The sequence below is a fragment of the Mastomys coucha genome, unplaced genomic scaffold, assembly GCF_008632895.1.
Source record: "Mastomys coucha isolate ucsf_1 unplaced genomic scaffold, UCSF_Mcou_1 pScaffold13, whole genome shotgun sequence".
NCBI classification, from domain to species: Eukaryota; Metazoa; Chordata; class Mammalia; order Rodentia; family Muridae; genus Mastomys; species Mastomys coucha.
In genome coordinates, this window is record NW_022196895.1 from 69785582 (window position 1) to 69795250 (window position 9669).

General features: G+C 46.1%; 1 protein-coding gene across 4 annotated transcripts in view; it reads right to left on the reverse strand.

The window, feature by feature from the left end:
- The window catches only part of Mapk4 (mitogen-activated protein kinase 4), a 152401-nt gene that overhangs the window by 22806 nt on the left and 119926 nt on the right, over positions 1-9669 (reverse strand). The window lies entirely within an intron of this gene.

Consider the following 9669-nt stretch of genomic DNA (forward strand, 5'->3'; position numbering starts at 1 on the left):
GTGGGGTGGGGGAGGGCAGTGGAGGTGAATACCATACCATAAGGTGCAATGATACACATGGACAAAAATGTCATCCCGAAGGACTTGGGGATGGTGTACTGGTTGGCAGTGTTTACTGCTCTTGCAGAGGACCTCATTTTCCTTCCTGGACTCACGTCAGGCAGCTCAATCAACTGTCTGGAACTTCAGCTGCCAGGGATCTGCTACCTCACGTGGACTCTGGGCAACTGACATGTACCCATGCATACCCCTGCCCCATACACATAAAAATAAATATTTCGGGCTGGTGAGATGGCTCAGTAGGTAAGAGCACTGACTGCTCTTCTGAAGGTCCTGAGTTCAAATCCCAGCAACCACATGGTGGTTCACAACCATCCATAATGAGATCTGACACCCTCTTCTGGTGTGTCTGAAGACAGCTACAGTGTACTTAATTATAATAACAAACAAATCTTAAAAAAAAATATTTCTAATAATGCCACGATCATGCCCATTATTTTACATCCTAACTAAAATCCCAAAGACTACATTAAGTCTCCCGGACTGCATTTCTCACTGTGTCATTACTCGTTAGTGTGACAGGAAGAAGCATTTCTTTTGGCTCGCAGTCACCATGGGGAAGGCATGTTTGGTCTGAGGTGCTGGGAATGTGGAAGGACGTCTCCCACGTGACTGCCATGAGAAAGCAGAGAGCAGGGCTGGAGGAAGAGTGGCCTTTGCTAGGTTCTTTGTCTCTTCAGACAGGATCTCTCATTGAACCTGGAGCGAGGCGAGTGGCCAGTCAGCCTCTGAGATCTTCCTCTCTGCCTCTGTGGGAAGGGGAGGATGCCCTGAAGGAATGTGTGTTGTTGAGATGGCACCCGCCATATCAAAGACCCCAGCCTCAGTCCCACTGCGAACGGCAAAGCCTGCCATAGCTTTATCTCTGAAGGCATTTCTGGCCTGATGGCTACTCCCCTACAGAGTCTGCCCCTATAAATCTGTATCCTTGGCCCAGCTGTAGAGCATAAACCCTGCCCCCTTGATTATCTGGCTGTACTAACCCCACCCCTAGGTTCACCTCAGCAATAACCCCACATCCCTGTCCAACTCTACTTAACAAACACGCTGAGCTTCTAGGGTGTAGTGGTTTCTCCACAGAGAGCCCAGACCACCTGACCTCAGCTACTTCTGTGTCCTCTAATTTCTTCATTGTCCCAGTCAGCTCCAAGATCCTGGAGCCCTGCTAGAACTCCGCAGTGTCCCCCCGGCCCCCCCCAAAACGCTCTGGGGTTACAAGCTCATCTGTGGCAACACCAAGCTTCTTTCCAGAGTACTGGGATCTGAAATGAGGTCCTCTTGTTTGTGGTTCTCAGACCGGCTAAAGGTTAGATGCACATGGAGGTTTTTTTTTTTTTTTTAAATCTTGTTTTTCAGGCCACCTGCCAGCCCTATCAGTGACACGGGAGTCTCCAGGGTGAGACTTAGACACCAGTCGTTGTTAAGATCCCTGGTGGATTCCAATGTGCAATTGTATTTGAGAACCAGGATTCTTCTCACCTGCTCTTAGCCACCCCCACTTCCTCTGTGGCATGCCTTAACCTCCCACGTGGCTGGGATTACACACCTGTCAACACACCGGTTGGCATTATACATGCGTGTCAGTAGAACTGGGTGATAGAATACCATTTTATGGGATGATTTTTAATTGTGGTAGGTTATGCGTACCATAGAATTCACCACCTCAACCATTTTTTAAGTGTGCAGATCGGCGGCATTAAAGCACTCCAAAAGTCGTCAAACCACCGTCCTCCATCTCCAGGGTTCTTTTGGACTGAAACTCTGTCCCTGTTAAGCAGCGATTCTGCCGTTCACTTTCCCTCCACTCGCAGTGACCACTTTGCCTCTTCCAGTCTCTGAGCTCGACTCTGCTCGGGTCCTTCCGTTAAGTGGAACCGCACAGGATTTGTCCCGTTTGGGCTGCCTCGACTCACTTAGCATCATGCACCTTACCTTGTTCTTCAATGGCACGGCAATGGGAGAGTGGAGTCGGGCTGCTTTCTAGAAAGCCCTTTACTGAAATATGGCTTTTCCTAACTCAACTAGACTTTACTGACACAGGCAACAGCTCTGGATTTTTCTTCCTAAGTCGGGACCAAGAACTCTGAATTCTATTACAGTCCAAAGCAGGACGAAATGTTTTGTTAGTTCAGAGATATATTAGGATAAGCAGATCTCCTCTTGCCACCTATGGGACCAATGGCTGTGCTATTTGGCATTGGTGGGGTGGAGCGAAATATTGGCTTGGCTTTTCTAGCCTCAGTTTCCCCACTTGATTGAGCTGCTGTAGCCTCCCAGGTTTTTCCTGTTAGCATCCTGTGACTCGACATTAGTCAATCAATAGCTACCCTGTCCGTCCTTTTTTTTTTTTTGAGTCAGGGTCTTGCAATGTAGCCCAGGCTGGCCTGCAACTCAACATTATACTTACACCCCCACCAGCTGAGCCCACTTCAACAGCCATCTCTCAAGAGAGGCCCTCCTGGACCATAGTGATGAATTTTTAACAAGCCAGTCTTCCAGAAAAGTTCTCTTTTTAGGAAGGTGCAGTAACTGGCGGGCTATAAATAGACATTTGTCTCATTGACTTTCAAGGGGAAGTCTGTAGAGCAGAAGCACCTGGGGAATTAAAAAAAGAAAATCCTGATGTTTAGGCCACCTGCCACATCAATGACATCAGAATCTCTGGGGTGAGATCTAGGCATCAGTAATTGATAAAAGTCCCCTATGGACTCCAATGTGCAGTCATACTTGAGAAGCACGTCTTAGACATTTCGAGTTCACTGGGTTTGGAACCATAAGTAGCTGATTTCATAGTCCCCAATTAGTACAGTTTTCTATTTCTAACTCCACTCAGGACTAAAGAAATCCCCGAGCAGGTCCAGAGGCTTTCTGCACACAGCTGATCTCAGGGAGATAACTAGAAAATAATTCATCAAACGATAGCTAGGATTGATTGAGAACTTTGGGTGTGCCAGGCATGGTGCCCAGTGTTGCTTTCTTATTGGTGCGTTTAATTATCAAAATGACCCAAGAGAGTCTAGAGAGCTGCATGATACGGCCAAGGTCAAATTCAGCAGTAATTTGCAGAGTGGAGATTAATGTGATCAGGGAACAAAATGGAGTCTCTGATAGGAGAGTACACATTAGTAGGAAAGAGCTGGGCAGACAAATGTATATGTTCACGGAGATGAGTGAAGGGAAGGAAAAACAAAACAGGGTGAGAAGGTGGGGTGAGTGGTCCAGGGCAGCAGCGCTCACAAGAGTGCATCTGAGCGGAGATCAGTTTACCATGGAGATCACGTGTCTACTCAGGAGAACATCAGATACACCGACCTCTGTGCCGCCTTACCTTACCTCTCTGTTGACTTCTCCTCACCCAAAGGAGACAGAAAGCTTGCTTTCCTCTTTTCACTTGCAAGTCTTCCTCTCAGGCCCCTCATTAAGGTGCAGTTATTAAGCTCTGGAAACGTCTTAGGAGGAGGAAAGTGAACTGACCGAGCATCTGCCATGTGCAAAGGACTTGACAGCAGTGGCTGTCAGAGCTTACTTCCTAAGGTCCTTAACATTCAGAGGCTGAGGCAGGAAGATGATGAGTTTAAGCCTAGTTTAGGCTACATAAATGTGATCTATATGTCTTTTTGCCTGTCTATCATCTATGTATCTATCTACCTATGTATCTAACCACCTATGTATCTATCTACCTATGCATCTATCTACCTATCTATGTATCTATGTATCTATCCATGTATCTATCTATGTATCTATGTATGTATGTATGTATGTATGTATGTATGTATCTATCATCTATCTATCCATATCAATCATTATTTTTCACTTTGTATCTGTTGAATTTGCTGTAGATACTTTTATCTGATGTAGCTGCTAGGCCTTGGTGTTCCGCAGCAGCCTGACTCCTCTGTTGTCAGTTCTATAGCAGGGGAAGCAGGGAGAGAGCCCTGACAGACATTACCTGTTTTAGCTCCACTTCTTCAGTACACCCTACACAAGGCCGCTGCTTACCTAACCGTTCTTGAGTGGATGGAATACAAATGGTAAGCTAAAGGAGTGATAGCTACGCCTGAGATTGCCTGTTTGAAACTCTTGCTTAATGATATACCCAAACCAAAGGAAATGTCAGGAATTGATCACCGGTTCAGAAGTCCAAACCCAGCGGACAGAGGCTGTATCTCCGTGCAAGCGCAGACCTTGAAATCCAGGCAGTGTGGAGGATTGGGATAGATTACCATCTCACTGCACTGTGGGACTATGCTGTGCTAGGTGAGTCCCCAAGGCTGCAGATCTTGTCTTCAGCCAACTCTGCGGCCAGACCCTGGACTTTATCAGACACCACCCACCCCCAACTCAGAAAGTCAGAAAATATTAATCCTAAAGTCCAAGTAATAATGATGCGAGTCTGGCAGGGGCTGCTTGTGTGTTTGCATGCTGGGTACTACCCTCCACAATCCCTGATCTCTTGTATTCATTCATGACTGCAGCCCTTCAGCAAGGCAGAAGAGGCAGCTATGGTCCTGGGTCAAGGTCACAGTACTCTCGAGGTCTGTGACCGCAGTGCTTGGGGTTAGGGCTGAAACAAGGATTCACAGAGCTTGCTGGCCAGCCAGTGAAACCAGTCAGCGAGCTCCGGGTTCCCTGAGAGTTCCTGTCTCAAAACATAAGGTAGAGTGGGATAGAGGAAAATGCTCTGTCAACCCCCCCCCCCGACTCACTACCACAATCAACGACAAACATGCCTCCCCAGACTCCAACTTCCTTGCCTGCTCCTCCTAGCTGCTCCCTAGCTTCCCTACCACAACCCAGTTCCTCCCTTGAAGGAAGTCACACACCGCAACAGCTCAGCTATCAACTTAGAAAGGTCAAAGCCAATCTCCCCAGACTCAATCCTTCTCCGAAACTCTGTGGTGAGAGGCCTGACTATGGGTTCTGAGTCAGGCTCTTCAGAGAGCTTACACTTCCAAGTCTGGGCAGAGAGCACATCAGTTCAATCTCAAAGAGATTAATGTAGGGAACAGTCCATGCAGAGGAAGGGCAGGTGGGACAGTCACTGAGGACAGAGAAAGGGGCCAGGGTGGATTCAGGTTTGGGGATCTTTTTAAAAATATCAACTTATGAGCATAAAATTAGGCATGAAAGTGAATGTTTATCTGGAATCCAAAAAGTAACGGCAACAAATCACAAATTACAAAAAAAGTTGGCAGATACTGCAAACACCACAGAATTCATAAAAATCACATTTCCACTAATTAGCTGCTTGGCAAACCACAGGTAGCAAATGATGCATACTGCATAATTTTTAATTATCGTTTCTATGTGAATTTTGTAATATAATTTTCCACAGAGAGGAGTTAAAGATAACTCAGTGTTTGAGAGATAATTGAAAAGATAAATATGGGCTCTTCTTCCAGGATGGGTGATAATTCGGTTTGGCTATTCGAGATATTTCTCATGTTCAAAACTAGCTATTGGTAGTATCTTATCTTTGTAGGATTGTTATCAGATCGAGGTGAATACCAAGTATCCTTTTGCCTATGAATTGTAAGTTTGGGCACTTTTAGTTGGCATATGATATATGGTGACTGACGACATACGTCAGCTTGTTGGTTTATGTGCCATGCTGAGTCACCAAGCTGGCCTTGTGTCTTTGTGCAATGAGTTGATTCAGTGTGCCACAGAGTTTGTGGAACAACTTGATTAAGTGTTGACAGTAACTGTGGAGAGAGAAAACTGAAATCCACATCAACACATCTCACTAACCCAACTAAATGGATCCCTAGCTCTACCTTCCAGTAAATGCTGGGCTATGGGAGCTCCTCCCAGTGTGAATGGTGATTGTGTAGGTAACTGGCCTTACAGTTAACTTTCATGAACACCACAGTGAGTAAAAAAGCAAGAGGAGAGGCATGGCCAAAGAGGATGTCGAAGCTTTTATTACAACTTCTATGCTAGGTAAGAATGCAAAGAGGTTTTCCAGAACTTTCTCTGAAGTCAGCTACAGCAGGGCCCGTGGGCTTGCATGCAGAGACAGATAAATTAGACATTTGGTTACCTTGAAGGTTTTCCTCACAAGAGAGCTTATGAGGGGGTGGGTGTGACTTCCCAAAGCTATCATGACTTTGAAAGGGGGTTCTTCCCTCCTCACACCAGAAGGCTGGAGAGATTTTGGTCACTAGAACAGTCCTTCTGGTTTGCTCCCCCTCCTCCTTGGGCCCCTTAGATTCCTTTACCAAGGGTCTAAACCCTGACATCGCTTTCAGAGGAATGGTGAGAAAATCACAGTGTGGCCTTCCCCTCCAAGGACAGGCAGAGGTTTTGATCTCCACCTGGGCAAAGCGAGGACTTGGTACCCCAAAGGGAGCCAGAGGCAAGGAGGGGGGAGGGGTTGGAACTCAGAGGAGAGGGTCACAGGAGGGCACAAGGCTCTGTCACTTAGATCTTGAGTCCTGCCATTAATGGTTCTACAAAAGAATGGTAATCTCTGCTTCATGGTTGATTGCACAACATTGTTAATGAGTCTGGCATCCATAATACATGCAACAGCTGACGAAGGCTGTAGCTTATTCATTTTCACAGCTGGGTCATATTCCAGTGTGGCGATACAGACACTTCGCAAAGGGACTACGGATTTTTTGTTATTATCTACCTTCAGCTACTGGCTGCATAGTAAAGAATATGGCTGGTCTTTATTCCCAGTTCCTGACAGCCTCTACCCCTGGAAAGCCCTGGAGGGGGTCTGCTATTCATGGTGGGCTCCTAAGACCACATCTGAGTTTCTCTGAATGAGGCAGCTCAAAGGTGACCTCAGAGCAGGACAGAGTTGGGTAGTGTTTGGGTTAGGTGTGACTAAAGCAATCAATGCCTAGACAACAGACATCCTTTCCTGAAACCAAACCAACAGATAGCCTTTAGCCACTGAAAGTCACCCGAGTGACACAGGTCCATGCGGAGGTTCTAAAGAACAGAAAATACTTCAAAAACCATTTTGTAATCTAAGTACAGGACTTTCCTAAGTTCTGTGAACAGACAAGCAAACCGTTAAACCGGAGGGGTCACGGGAGTTGCAGCCAGTGGACGGAACCGGCTTCCACCCTGTACATCTGCCCTGACTTCGGGTCAGGATAGCAGAACCCAAAGCGGCAAACACTATTTGCTTGCTATTCTAAAGGTAAACGGCATAGGATTCAAACTACACTGTGCTCTTCGTCAGCATCCAAAATGAAGATTTTTGTATAGTACTGTTATATTTAGCAACGCCACCAGAGTCCTTTTTCCCCAACAAAAGAAATTTTTATTATGTTGGTGTACCATGTTCTGTTTAACTAAACACTATTATTTATTTATTTATTTATTTATTTATTTATTTATTTATTTATTTTTATCAAACTGTCACTCATACCTGCTGGGAGAATGGAAATAGGTTTTCTCCAATAGAGTGATATCAATAGGTTGATACAACTGAGTGTATCAACCACTCCAGAACAGGCCTTGTGTTCAAGAGTAGTTAAACAATACACAATGGACTCCACAGGTGGTGTGTGTGTGTGTGTGTGTGTGTGTGTGTGTGTGGTATGTGTGGTATGTGGTGTGAGTGTGTGTGTGGTGTGTGTGTGGTATGTGTGGTATATGGTGTGTGTGTTTGTGTGTGTGTGTGTTATGTGGTGTGTGTGTGTGTGTGTGGTATGTGTGGTATGTGGTTTGTGTGTGTGTGTATGTGTGTGTGGTATGTGTGGTATGTGGTGTATGTGTGGTATGTGTGGCATGTGGTATGTGTGTGTGTGTGTGTGGTATGTGATGTGTGTGTATGTGTGTGTGTTTGTGTGTGTGTGTGGTATGTGTGGTATGTGGTGTGTGTGTGTGTGTGTGTGGTATGTGTGTATGTGTTTGTGTGTGCTTTTATTTGGTTACAGTTTGTTGGGGTTCTGCTGTTGTATTTCCCTTGTGTGTGTGGTTTTATTTTGTTTTCTTGGTTTGGGGTGGGGGTTGATGCTGTTGTCCTGGGATGTTGTTTTTTTGAGAAAGAACTTGGAAGCTAGTGGGTAGGGAGAGGGTCTGGAAGGACTGGGGGAGGGAAAGAATATGATCAAAGTATATTTCAATTTGAAAATTGCTTTAGATAATAAAAAATATAATAGGAGGCTGGATAGATAGCTCTGCGGTTAAGAGCACCCACTGCTCTTCCAGAGGTCCTGAGTTCAATTCCCACCAACCACATGGTGGCTCACAACAACCTGTCATAGAATCTGATGCCCTCTTCTGGTGTGTCTGAAAACAGCTACAGTGTACTCATATAAATATAATAAATAAATCTTTAAAAAAAATTTAAAAATATAATAAAAAAGAAAAAAAATCACTGCTAATGGCGTTGATTTGTATACACAAGGCGTTCTGCCAGGTGTCTGTATTACCTGCTCAGCTTGGTTACTTTTGTGCAGATGGACGTGTGACCCGGGCTTCTGAACACTCGTGTCATTAACTCTCCTTGGGAAGATAATAATAATTCTGCGTCAGTTTTTGAAACCCACAAAGTCTTTCACTTTCCAGCTATTAATTTGCCTGTAGGTTGACTTTTTTTGAGGCCATGAGACCATGTGTGGAAGAGCACACAGCTCACTAGCTGTGCTTGCTAGGACCACTGGTGCAGCGCTGCATACGGACTCTGGGCAGGGACATTCCCAGCCTAACCATTCACCTGCAACTCTGGCAGCGCAAGCATCCGTACTGCCATTTTACAGATGGACAAAGTGAAGCTTCGAAAACAGAAAGTGAGGGCAAGGAGTAAGTCCGGGTCCCGCTCTGAACAGCTTTGTTCACATCAGCCATTCTCAAGCTTCAGCCCTTTAGTCAATCTGAAACTCAGGAGCTGGACCTGCTCCACAGCACGGAATCCATTGGATGACATGTGAGAAAATTTGCATGCCCAACTGCTTCCCAGGGAGCCTGGGGCTGCATTTACAGTCATGCCTCTCCTCACGCAGCTGCAAAGATTCCATTGCAGCAGCATGTGTCTGGCCCTGAAGCCCACGGCCCTCATGAGTGGTCTCTGGGGTCACCTCCTGTTCTTGTATGTAATTACCCTCATTAAACATATTCTTCTTATTATCCATGTAGACAAGCCCCGCTGAGCCAGAGCTGTGTCTGCATCTGATGCCCAGGCGGTGCCAAGATGGCTGAGTCCTTGCCTGTGGGTCAGAGGGTTCTCTGGGCTCTGCTCAGGGTGAGGGCTACCCTGAGTTGTCCTTGAAAAGCTGCCGACTCTGCCCAGCTTCTGCTTCCATCTTTCAAGCCCTGCGACCCCAGCTGGGATTCAAAGTCAGGGCAGGATGGCAGCCTGTTGTTCTCAGTCCTCAGCTCACAGGACAGACTGAGGCTTCTAGAAGCCCCTTAGGGTTGAGGCTGGGAGAGCGGCTTGCTCAGGTGTAGTTTGGGTAAACTCATCCCAAACAATAAAACAAAAAGACTGATAAACGTCTTTCCTTTGTCTCTGGCTCTTCAGTGCTAGGACTGCAGAGTGAGCCACCATGCTTAGCTTTTTGCTCAGACTTCCAAACTCAGGACTTTATGCTTGGGTGTCACATCAGGCACTTCATCAACTAAACCATTGCCCCAACTCCCCCC